Below are 14,100 nucleotides of genomic sequence, written 5' to 3' on the forward strand. Positions count from 1 at the left end.
TATTACCAAAATGATTTTTATTTTAACTACCAATTTTTTTTTTTTTTAGCAACACTTTGTTATCTTATTTGTTTAAGGCGTTTTGCTGCCAAAATTCGTGCAGCACTTTTACTGTTATCAAATATTTTTTTATATTCTTATTTTAAAAAAATTCATATTACAAATTTTACATTACTAAACATGTTTTAAAATTCAAATACAAACCACAACAATATATATATATATATTTGAATAGAAATGGAAACACAAAACAACAACGTGGCCTTCACGAGCATATTTGGCTTATTTGTTTACACTTGATTTGTCCCCATTATTATTTAAGGATTTCAAATTTTCCTTTTTTGTTATTTTTAATTTTGAATTGTTTTGTTAATAAATCCGAAATAAAAATGAGATAAATAAATAAAAAAGGTGGTAGAGAAAGTCAACAGTTTTCAGTTGGCCCAAGAAATTATTAGAGCTTGTTCATTGGAGCGTAAATTCGGTGATCGTGGATGAAGTCCATAAATGGGGATAAAGGTTCGGAGATCAGAACCGTTGGAAGCATCAATCATAGCTGTCGCAAGTCAACAGTGGATCATCTGGAGAGACAGATTCATCAGCACCCTTGCTGCATCCAATACGATGGACCTTCCTTCCTTGTTTCTCACAACTTCATGATCAAACCAACTGGTAAATCCTTCCTTAATTTTACCACATTTCTCTCTATAATCTATTTGTCTATATATATATATACATGCACGTATATATTTTGTATTTGTGTATGTTGGGATTGAGCCTTGAGGTCTGATTGAGGAGGAAGTTATAAGGAAGAACACAACATTTTCCCATCTCTGGGCTATTCTGGTAATTAATACGGAGTACCCATTTTTAATATCATGAAATTTTTCTGCCCTTACTTTTCAATCAGTTGCTCATAATTTCTATTTTATTTGATTTTTACGCATTATTATAAGGCTTTGTTTTTTAAAGGGAAACATAAGGAATGAATAGGAAATTAATTGGTCTCTAAATCCATAGTTATTGAAATCAAAGAGTGAGATTCTTAAATTTTTTTTAGCAGTAATGAATCAGATAATGGGATTTTACTTTTCAAGATTTTTTCGTTACTCATAATAATTAGCAGTATGCCTCTAACTTGCAAAAGGATATGTAATTGTTTTCAAATTTTCCATGACCTAAAGTATACTATGCTACTACTTGTCAAACCTTTTCCCTTCCTAAGGGCTATTCTAGTAAATAAAATTCTTCCTTTCTTTCTTTGAATGTAACATCGTCACTTTCAATCCAGCGAATCTTGCCACGTCCACGCACTTTATTGAAGAATTTCTTCAATTTTATAATTCCCACAAGCATTATTGATGATAATTGAGAAAAAAAAAATTTAATTTCATAATTTCCACACACTTTATTGAAGATAATTGAAGAAATTTTTTTAATTTCATAATTTGAAATTAATAAAGTTTATGAGAGAAGAGAAAAGAAATGAAATGAGAGAATAACATGAAGTACTTATTGTGTTTGGTTGACTTATAAATAAAAAGAAATGAAAAGATAATAATTATATTTGGAGAAAGAAAAGAAAGAAAACTATTTTAATGAATTAATTCTCATACATTTTTTTTTTCTTTTATAGATGTTATCTTTTATAAAAATAAAGACAAATTTAAAATTAATAAAGTTTCATTAAAAATGATAGTCTTTGCTCTCCCTTTCATTTCATTTTCCCTCATTTTTATTATTATTATTATTATTATTTTGAAGAATAACAAATTAACTTATCAAGTTTTAAATATATTCCTCCAAATATTTTTATTAATAGCTTCATATGCAAGATGCATTTTGGTTACATTTGAGGTTTGATGTCTGATTGTAGAGGAAGATTACTTGAGACAAGGAAGTTATAAGGAACAAATCTTTTCCCTCGTTCAGGGATATTCTGATAAATAACACTATTCCTTTGATTCTTTGAATATAATGTAAACATTAATGATGATGATAAGTGGAACCCATTCTTTTGACGACTTGCATGGGTACACTTTGTTGAATATAATTGAAGATTGTTTTCTTTCAATTTCATAATTTCCACACGCGCTTTATTGACGCCTAGTGTAGAAATAATGTAATATGTTTTTCCTTTTCGAAAAATATCTGTGGCTCACCTCGTATAGATTGCGTAGTTAGAAATTTGGAATATTGTAAGTGACGTTGTAATTACTCATTTTACCACATGATATGATATTGTCCGTTTTAGACCTGAGTTTGCACGGTTTTGCTCTTAAGTTTTACCCCAAAAAGCCTCATTCCAATTGAAGTGACACATCTACATATAAGAGCAACCGGTATAAATAGATTTTTGCTAGCAAATGAGTCAGTATTGCGACAGTAAAGAAGGGTGTGGTGCTGGCTAATAGTGGGCCAACCCATTTTGCTAGCAATCTCCATTGCCACTGTTAGCCCCCTGGTTGCTAGCCTAAAGTGGGCCCAAAGCTTCACCTGTTTGTTTCCTTTTTGTTAGTAAGAACTCAATGGATCTTGACTAGCAAAAATTAATAAAATAATAAATAGTTATCACCATACCCTCGACTTTTACTAGCAAATTACTGTAACTATCCACGTAGCACAATTGTTGACGTGGCTTGCAATCAACATATGCATTGCCAGCCCGTATAGCTATTGCTATACCGTCTGCCCTAAGCATTTCACCTTTCTCTTTCCCAAGCGACGTGAGATTGTGCACTCGTATCTCGCCGGTGTGATAGCACCCGCCCACAAAGTTGTCACAATCCACCCTCCTTGGAGGCCCGACGTCCCCGTCAGCACATTTCCGGCTGGGTCAGGCTCTGATACCATTTGTAACAACCCACTCCACCACATAATATGATATTGTCCGATTTGAGCCTGAGACCTTCATTTGGTCCAACGCTTGTTTCAATTTTAAGTATTGAACACAAAACTTTACTTGCTATGAGACCATTGGGTTAACATGGGCATCAACTCCGGTGGGCATGTTGAAGTTCATAATCTTTTTTCTTTACAGTTTCAGATCTTACTCTTCAAGGTCATCAATTTCTTGATCTCTTGCTTTACTGAAAGATCAGAAGATTGAAGTTTTGAATCTCATGGTTTCTTCTCTTCTACTTTAATTTGTGAGAACCTGATTCGTTTTTGATGCATTGAGTTCATTGTCAAGATTACCCTTTGAAAATCGTAAACGATGTTGATAATTAATCAATGGTAGGTAATGGGCATTAGTAGTTAACTAAACACATTGTGGTCAAACTTGCTGCGTTCATCGCCATTTTTTTAAAATAGAAGAGGAGATGTTGAGGTCGTGGTAATTGTTGCAGCTGTTTTGTCACTCTTCTCCATCTTAGAGAGAGAACTATATATATATATATATATATATATATATATATATATATGCACAACAGACCTTTCATAAAAAACAGGGTCCTCAATGTGCTTAATTTGCACATGATTAAAAGAGAGAAGTATAACGACATTTAGTTACAGTTATATTATTTTCAACATACTCAAACCTTTCAAGTATTCATGTATATAATATAGCCTCCTGATGTTGAATAGATAAACGAAGGAGAAGATGAACATAAGAATGGTGAAACGAAATTTTCTGGCAATGCTTGTATCTAGAACCATTCATAAATAAACCCATCTTACTCTTCTTCTTAGTAGTTCATTGTTCATACCAAGATTAACCCCACAAAAGCAGCAGACTTAACCTCATAAATAGTTCTTTTGTAATCATGAATGGTTCTCTGGACCGGACACAATAAAATTCTCTGGGCACAGTAGGACACAGCTGACTTAACCTCATAAATACACATCCAATAAAGTCACCTATAACAGTTTCTAAACCAGTTTTCCATAGCTATACCAGGACACATGAGAGACACATTCGATAAAGTGAACAAAATAAACACTTTGCACGTCCATTCCACCAGTTAACATTAGCACAGTTTGATTCTCCGAAAAAAACTATTTCCACACCAAAAAACCGATCCAAAATACATTCAGTCAACCAAATACACAGTTTGCATATCCATTCACCAAAAAATATAGCGTTTGCCACAATACATGCCACCATCAAGGTCCTATACTGCTACGCACAAAAACACATGCCACCTCGAAGCTGCTATGCACAAAACAAAAGGCCACTGCTATACACCTGAAAAAACATCCTCCAAATGTATCTAAGCTCAAACATTGTGACCCTGACAAATGAACAACTTTAATTAAAATAAAATATAAAATAAAAATGGTTTGAGGCCATTTTTATATGCAAAAAAAATCCTCCAAATATATCTAAGATGTTACCTGGCAAATTAACAACTTCAATTAAAATAAAATAAAATGGTTTGAAGTAAACTTGGTATACCCTGCAGATGACCCTCGAGTATTAGGACATGTTTGAATGGACATGTTGATGCATTTGCCAAACCAATCCACTGCTGTTGACCTAAAAATAAATATAAAAAAAAAATATAAAAAAACCCATTAACAACATGGACAAATTTGTTTGAAGTAATAATATTGTGTCTTTACCTCATGACTTTGGAGTTTGGGCTACACCAAAAATATTCAGTCAACCAAATACCAAAAACAATATTTTGTTTTTACCTCATGACTTTGGCCTACATTGCTAGTTGTTGCCATGACACTCCTACGGCTCACCTATACCACCATAAAACAACACTAATTTTAATACAAATGCAACACATTAAACACATCAGTAAGCATAGTAAAAATTATATATTAAATGCATAGTTTAAAACTTAAAAAACCGTGTGCATTTGTTGCCTAAAACCCCTGTTCCCCTTCCACCTCTCATCACACTTGCAGAGGCAATAGGCGGGGCGGCAGGTATAGCAGCTTTCAAATTCTAGAGAGAGAGAGAGAGAGAGATTGAGAGAGAGAGAGAGAGAGAGGGGAATAGGTAATGAAACAAACAAGAAGATATTGGGTGTGCTAGGTATACCACGTCATTGGTATGCCCACCCAATGAAAACACACCATATGAGCTTCTTGTCAACATTTTTTACACGCAGGTGGAACAAAATTAACAAGGCGAAGCTCCGTTAAGGCGGTTTATGTTGTGCGGAAGCGTGGGCCCAATAAATAAATAATGGTGATTGTGATCACACACACAAGAAGAATGCACTCACAAAATAATAAATAGGAGAAAACACACACACAAAAGGAAGACAAAGATTTACGTGGTTCGGCAATGTGCCTACGTCCATGGGAGCTCAAGATCAATGTACTAATTATCAAAAAACTCAAAGGGTTACAAAAGGCTCACAAATGAGAAAATAAATATTATTTTCTCTAAACTCTCTTTGCTCACTTGAATGCTCTTGAATGATTTTCGAATGAATTGAAACTATGAGATACAAGGTCTATTTATAGCCAACACATCTCCCTGATGATGTAAGCGATGATGTAAGCAAAGCCTGATGTAAACGATGACATATGCAAGGCTTGATGTAAGCGATGACATATGCAACTGATGATGTAAGCGATGACATATTCAACTGATGATGTAAGCGATGACATATTTTGAGCCAATTCTAATTTTTGCAACTCCAAATTTGTCAACAATCTCCACCTTAGCGAAAAATTTTGTACATCTTTTCAAATATGATCTTGAACTGCCTCCAATTGCGCCCAAAGGCACTCATATTCGCAGGATGTTAATCAAGTCTAAGCCATGCTCAAACTTGACCTTCGTTACAACCTTCATCAGCATATCTGCAGGATTATCTGCAGTCCCAATCTTCTGAAGGAGAATATCGCCTTCATCCAAAATTTCACGAACAAAATGAAAACAGACATTAATGTGTTTTGTACGTGAATGATGAACCTGGCTCTTTGCCAAATAGATAGCACTTTGACTGTCGCAGTAGACATCAACATGCTCCTGAATAATCCCCAAGTCCTCAATCAACCCGTGTAGCCATACAGCTTCCTTAATGGCCTCTGTCACTGCCATGTACTCTGCCTCTATTGTAGACAAAGCAACTGTAGGCTGTAATATTGACCTCCAACTCACCGGTCCTCTAGCAAGTGTGAACACATAACCTGTAGTTGACTGACTTTTATCCAAATCACCAGCATAGTCCGAATCCACATATCCAACCAAATGCTGACCAAGTCTATCATCTCGCTCAAATTTCAAACTAACATCTACAGTACCATAGATGTACCGTAGAATCCATTTCACTGCCTGCGAATGACCTTTACCTGGGTCATGCAAATACCTGCTCACCATACTAACGGCCTGTGAAATGTCGGGTCTCGTACACACCATTGTATACATCAAACTTCCAACTGCGCTTGCATACGGAACATGAGCCATTTGCGCACGCTCTTCATCTGTGCGTGGAGATAATGAAGCACTAATCTTAAAATGAGGGGCCAAAGGGGTACTTACAGGTTTAGTATTCGAGTCCATACCAAACTGATGTAGCACCTTCGTTAAATATTGCTTTTGAGACAAACAAACAGTGCCCTTCATTCTATCTCTGCTAATCTCTATCCCAAGTATCTTCTTAGCTTCTCTAAGATCCTTCATTTCGAACTCAGTACTCAACTGAATCTTTAACTTATCAATTTCAACTTTGCTCTTAGATGCAATCAACATATCATCAACATATAAGAGCAAATATACAAATGATCCATCACGAAGCTTACGAAAATACACACAGTGATCAAAATGGCTTCTTGTGTACTGTTGCCCTTTCATGAACTGATCAAATCGTTTGTACCACTGTCTTGGACTTTGTTTCAACCCATACAACGACTTCTTCAGTTTGCAAACCCAATTTTCCTTACTAGCAACCTTGAATCCGTCTGGCTGAGATATATAGATCTCCTCCTCCAAATCTCCGTGTAAGAAGGCAGTTTTAACGTCGAGTTGAGCTAACTCGAGGTCAAACTGTGCAACCAAAGCTAGTAAAATTCGAATGGAAGAGTGTTTTACAACAGGTGAAAATACCTCATTATAATCAATCCATTCCCTTTGCGTGTAGCCTTTCGCCACTAATCTAGCCTTAAATCTCAAAATGTCTTGCCTTAAAGAACCTTCCTTCTTGGTGTATACCCACTTGCACCCAATCGCCTTCTTCTCCTTTGGAAGCTGGACCAACTTCCAAGTTTGATTCGTATGAAGAGACTGCATCTCCTCGTCCATTGTTTTCTTCCAATCTATTCTTTCTGAACTTCTGACAGCTTCTTTATAAGTAGATGGAATGTCATCATCAACTATGGGTAGTGCATATGCCACCATATCAGTAAACCGTGTAGGTTTCTTAATTTCTCTTTTTGATCTACCTATTGCAATAGAATACGGTTGCTGTTGAGACTCTTGGATTGGAGCCTCCTCCTCATCTGTACCTGTTTCCTCATCATCTGAGTTACTGACAGTTCTAGCTGGAACAATTGGAGCCTCAAGCTCCACCTGCTGCGAAATTTCTTTGGTCATGTTCTCTGTAGAAGAACTTTTTAACATAGAAGACTCATTGAATGTAACATCCCTGCTATTAATGATTTTCTTCAACTCGGGGCACCAAAGTCTATACCCCTTTACGCCTTCACTATAGCCCAAGAATATAGCTTTCTTGGCTCTAGGATCCAACTTACTCTCTTTAACATGAAAGTAGGCAGTACAACCAAATATTCGCAGAAAATCATAATCTGTAGTAGGTTTCCCAGACCATACCTCCATGGGTGTTTTGCCCTCATTCGCAGCTGCAGGCAACCTGTTGATGAGATGGCATGCGTATGTCACAGCCTCAGCCCAAAATGCTTTGCCCAATCCAGCATTGGACAACATACATCTAACCTTTTCTAACAAGGTTCGATTCATGTGTTCTGCCACCCTATTCTGTTGTGGCGTGTCTCTGACTGTAAAGTATCGAACAATACCCTCCTCCTGGCATTCTTGCAAGAATGGGTCCGATGTGTATTCACTGCCATTATCGGATCTGAGTCTTTTGATTTTTCTGCCAGTCTGGATCTCCATCATCTTCTTCCATTTCAAGAACACTTTAAAGACTTCATCTTTATGTTTCATGGTGTACACCTATACTCGTCTAGAGAAGTCATCAACAAATGAGACAAACCAATGCTTATCTCCCAAAGATGCAACTCTGGTAGGTCCCCAAACATTTGTGTGAACATAGTCAAGTATTCCCTTCGTGCGGTGTACTGCTGTGCCAAACTTGACTCTTGTCTGCTTGCCCAGAACACAATGTTCACAAAATCCAAGTTTGCAGGTTTTGGCACCTCTCAATAGACCCTGCTTCACTAGTCCCTGCAAAGCCTTCTCACCTGCATGTCCTAAGCGTACATGCCACAATCTAGTAGCATCTGATGCATCTCCCTTTGAACTGTCTGCAATAGCTGCTGTGCCTGTAACTATATTTCCAAGGAGAAAATACAAGTTACTCTTCTTTGTACCCTTCATCACAACTAGAGCTCCATAGGTCACCTTTAGACCATCGCCTTTCAGCGTGATCTCATAGCCTTTTGCTGCCAATGATCCAAGTGAGATGAGATTTTTCTTCAAATCCAGTACATACCAGACATCTTCGAGAACTCTGACTGTTCCATTGTGCAACTTCAAACGGATCTTTCCTATCCCCCTTGTTTGACAGGCATGATCATTGCCCATGAAAACAGCTCCACGGTCCAGCTCCTGGAAACTGGAGAACCACTCCCGGTTGGGACACTTGTGATAGGAACAACCCGTATCCAAGATCCATGCATCATGAGAATCGGATCCAACTGATACAGTCAAAGCAAACTCTGCAGCTTCATCGTCACTGCTAACAATGTTGGCGGCAATCTTCTTGTCATCCCTGTTTTTCAATTTAGGACAATCCTTCTTCCAATGCCCTTTATTATGACAAAAGGCACATTCATCTTTGGCAAGATTTTTCTTGCCCAAAGTTGATGTTCCTCTTGATCTGGATTGAGATCTTCCACGGCTACCAGACTTTTTCTGATCTGTTCTACTACGTACTGTTAGAGCTTCAGCTGTTGAGTCTCTATTAACCTCCTTATCCTTCTTGCGAAGCTCATTATTCATGAGGGTATTAGAGACATCAACATATTTAATTTATTCCTTTCCATACAGTAGTGTGGTAATTAAATGTTCATACGAATCAGGCAGAGAGTTCAACAATAATAATGCTTTATCTTCATCATCAATTTTAACATCCAAATTTTGCAAATCAGCAAGAATTTTGTTAAAATTATCTAGATGCTCGGACATAGACATACCTTCTTTATAATCAAACCGGAAGAGCTTCTTTTTCAAATAGAACCGATTTTCAATGCTCTTTGTCATATACTTCTCCTCTAGTTACGTCCAAAGCTTGTCTGCTGAAACTTCATGCATGAAAGGATATTTCTGATCCTTTCTGAGATAAAGCCGAATTTGACCACCAGCCTTACGATTGATCTTTTTCCAATCTTCTTCCTTCATTTCTTCTGGTTTCTCCTTCCCCATAGCGGTATCTAAATCTTGTTGAGTCAGAACATCCATAACTTCGCATTGCCACATGCTGAAGTTGTTGCGCCCATCAAATTTTTCAATATCAAATTTTACAGTTGCCATCTTCTTTTTCAACGATCACGATCACCCAAAGAGAACCGAACCGTGGTGCTCTGATACCAATTTGTTGTGCGGAAGCGTGGGCCCAACAAATAAATAATGGTGATTGTGATCACATACATAAGAAGAATGCACTCACAAAATAATAAATAGGAGAAAACACACACACAAAAGGAAGACAAAGATTTACGTGGTTCGGCAATGTGCCTACGTCCACGGGAGCTCAAGATCAATGTACTAATTATCAAAAAACCCAAAGGGTTACAAAAGGCTCTCAAATGAGAAAATAAATATTATTTTCTCTAAACTCTCTTTGCTCACTTGAATGCTCTTGAATGATTTTCGAATGAATTAAAACTATGAGATACAAGGTCTATTTATAGCCAACACATCTCCCTGATGATGTAAGCAATGATGTAAGCAAAGCCTGATATAAGCGATGACATATGCAAGGCTTGATGTAAGCGATGACATATGCAACTGATGATGTAAATGATGACATATTCAACTGATGATGTAAGCGATGACATATTTTGAGCCAATTCTAATTTTTGCAACTCCAAATTTGTCAACAGTTTAGTCTGCATCCGCTTGAAAAACAGAGCTGCTTTATGTGTAAAAATGCTAACAAGAAGCTGATATAGTGCGTTTTCATTGCATGGGCATTACCAATGAAGTGTTATGCCTGGCACACCCAATATTTACTCAAATCAAGGAGCCAAAAATCAATAATGCAGTCCAAGACACAATTGTACAAGTACAACTATGAAAAACTGATTCATGGTGATTTTTTCACAATTTGTCATGACAATTGGTAAAAGGCACATCAATAATATATAATTGATTACTGACATGGATGTTTTCGTCAATTACCTGAAAATGGAACAGAGAAACAAACAACAGTTAGCTATCAATTAAGGAAAAAAAAAAAACCATCATACAATGACGACATAGATTAGCAGAAAATAGATAAATACCATGCGATCAGGTTGCATGTTAACCACTCAAATCCGACAGCCTGCAATTTTGCTCTCAGCGCTTAACTTTTCTGATGTTCGAAATGTCTGGTAATTTTCCTAGTGACTTGCATCCAGAAATGTCCAAGAATGTCAAAAAATTTAGTTCATCGAGTCCCCAAATCTCAGTAAGTTTCGCACAGTTACAAAGTCGTAATTCCTTTAAATTTTTTAGTCTCGACAGATCAGGTATCCTCTCCAAGGTTGTGCATGATGATAAGTCCAACATCTTCAAGGATTTCAAAGCCTCAAGACCTTCTATCTCATGTAGCTTCTGGCACTGGGCGAGGTTTAAATCTTTCAGCATTTCCAAGTTCGATAGATCAGGCAATCTTTTCAAGGATATGCATCCACTCACATTCAAATATTCCAAGGACTCCAATCTGTCAAGGCCCCTAATTTCATTCAGCTTCTCGCAATTCAAAGAAACAAATTTCCTTAACTTCTTTAAATTTGAAAGATCTGGTAATGTTTCTAGTGATTCGCACCATGATGTCCTCAAGTATCTTAAAGATCTTAGCTGTTCTAGCCCTTCAAGCATACGCAACTTTATGCACTCAGATACGTCTAAACTTATTAGGAGTTCTAATCTTCCAAGGCCTTGAATCTCTGTTAACTCTGAGCACTGGCCAAACATTAGTTCTGATAAATTTTTCAAATTTGAAAGATCTGGCAGCCTCTTCATTGAATCACAAACTTGAAGAAAAAGTTTGAACAGACTCGAGGGAAGAGTTGGAAGGCATTGAAGTTGTTCACAATTTTGAATAGTGAGCTCCTTAAGCCTAGAAAGGGCACCAAGCTCCATTGGTAGGATGCTAATGCTAATACCATACAAGGTTAAGGTCTCCAGTTTGGCTAACTTTCCAATATCTTCAGGAATTTTCAACAGCTTAGAGCACTTAGAAAAACACAATTCCTTTAGATTCATCAGGCTAGGAAAGTTTAGAAATGTCTCCATTGACATGCAAGTGACTCGTAGACTTACTAGACTAGAGGGAAGCTCTGGAAGAAACTGAAGCTCTCTGCAATCGAGTAAATCAAGGGTTTGGAGGCGAGAAAGCCCTCAAATGCTTGTTGGTAGGTTACAAATATTTGTGCAATCTATTCTTAAGATTCTCAGAGAGGATAGTCTCTCAACACTACTGGGAATTGCACCTTCCAAATTGTAACTGTAGAAATGAAGATTTGTATGAGGATATACAGAGAGAGAGAGAGAGAGAGAAAGACCGTAAGAGGGAGAGAGCAAAACACATTTCTCATTTTCATATATTCTAACCCTAAAACATAAGGGGTATTATATACAATACAATAAAGGCTTAATTACATAACAGCCACAAACCCTATATCTAATTACCATAAGACCCCAGCCTAAATACATATATACATATAAGTGTTTCAACACTCCCTCTCAAGCTGGAGAATATATATCATATAATCCCAGCTTGGAACAAATTATTTTTAAACGATTATGACCAAGAGCCTTAGTAAACATATCAGCTAGTTGATCTTCAGACTTCACGAATGGAGTAGAAATATTTCCACTCAATATTTTCTCTCGAGTGAAGTGACAATCAACTTCAATGTGCTTGGTTCTTTCATGAAAAACTGGATTGGATGCGATGTGAATAGCTGCTTGGTTATCACAGAGTAGTGGAATAGGAGTCTTGACTATTAACCCAAGTTCTTCAAGAAAATGTTGAATCCACATTAACTCACTAGAGGTATGGGCCATTGCCCTGTACTTTGCTTCAGCGCTAGACCGTGCTACAACCGTTTGCTTCTTACTTTTCCATGTAACAAGGTTTCCACCAACAAGTGTACAATAGCCTGTAGTAGATTTCCTATCTGAGGGAGAACCAGCCCAATCAACATCTGTGAAACCTGTCACATTAAGATGACCATTAGGTTTACATAATAATCCAAAACCTGGAGCTTGTTTGAGATATTGAATAATTCGAAGAACCGCATTCCAATGTGGTACTCTAGGAACACTCATGAACTGGCTTACAACACTAACTGCATATGAAATGTCAGGTCGGGTGATAGTGACATAAATTAATTTCCCAACTAGACGTCGATATCTGCCATGATCGTCAAATAAATCACCCTCATCAGGTAATAATTTTATATTTGGGTCCATAGGAGCATCAGCAGGGCAAGTACCTAACATACCTGTTTCTTTTAACAAGTCCAACACGTATTTTCTTTGAGATAGACTTATACCTTCCTTGGATCTAGCAACCTTAATACCCAAGAAATATTTGAGTTTGCCTAGATCCTTTGTGTGAAACCGATTCTGCAAGAACAATTTTAACTTTGCAATGCCATCAGAATTATCACCTGTTATAACAATATCATCTACATATACCACAAGAAATATAAAGCCAGTTTTAGTATGTTGGTGAAATACCGAATGATCTGTCTCACATCTGTTAAGGCCAAAGGAAAGTACCGCCTCGGAGAATTTTCCAAACTAAGCCCTTGGAGATTGTTTCAATCCGTACAGGGCCTTTTTAAGTCGACATACAGCATAACGAGACTCCCCCTGAGCAACAAATCCAGGTGGTTGCTCCATGTAAACCTCTTCATGTAAGTCACCATGTAAGATAGCATTTTTCACATCTAATTGAAACAATGGCCAATTACGATTAGCGGCAATAGAAATAAGGATTCGGATAGAAGAAATCTTCGCAACAGGAGAAAAGGTCTCGTCATAATCAATACCATAAGTTTGTGTGTATCCCTTTGCAACAAGACGAGCCTTTAATCGTTCAACAGATCCATCATGGAGATATTTGACAGTGTAGACCCACTTACAACCAACCGTTTTGGAACCGGGGGGTAAGGAAATAAGATCCTATGTCCCATTATGATGAAGAGCATCCATTTCATCTATCATGGCTTTGCGCCAAGCTGTATCAGATAGAGCATCCTGCACAGTTTTTGGAATAGCAGTAACATATAACGTGGATAAAAAACAAGAAAATGAGGGCGATACCTTTTTATAGGAAATAAAGTTAGATATGGGATGTGCAGTGACACAGGAACGAACACCCTTACGTAATGCAATAGGAAGATCATCAGTAGCAGGAGGAGCCTCAATGGAAGTAGACAATTTTGGGGGGGGGGGGGGGGGGCTACTCGTGATCGACGGCTATACACTTGAAGAGGCGGTGGCACATGAGGTGATTGTGGTGGGTCACAGGGTAATGAATTTGACACAACAGGTAACGGAAGCAGCAGCTCGGTATCTAAAGACGAACTATGTGAAGAAAAATAAGGAGTATCCTTAAAAAAGGTAACGTCCATGCACATAAAAGCCTTATGAGTGCTAGGATCCCAACATTTATAACCTTTTTGAGTCTGAGAGTATCCAATAAAGACACATTTAATGGCACGAGGAGACAATTTATCAGCACCAGGGCGTAATATGTGAGCAAAACA

Source organism: Cornus florida, unplaced genomic scaffold, assembly GCF_030987335.1.
Source record: "Cornus florida cultivar Cherokee Brave unplaced genomic scaffold, ASM3098733v1 CherokeeBrave_3.0.0_Hap2_Chr01, whole genome shotgun sequence".
In the NCBI taxonomy this organism is placed as follows: domain Eukaryota; kingdom Viridiplantae; phylum Streptophyta; class Magnoliopsida; order Cornales; family Cornaceae; genus Cornus; species Cornus florida.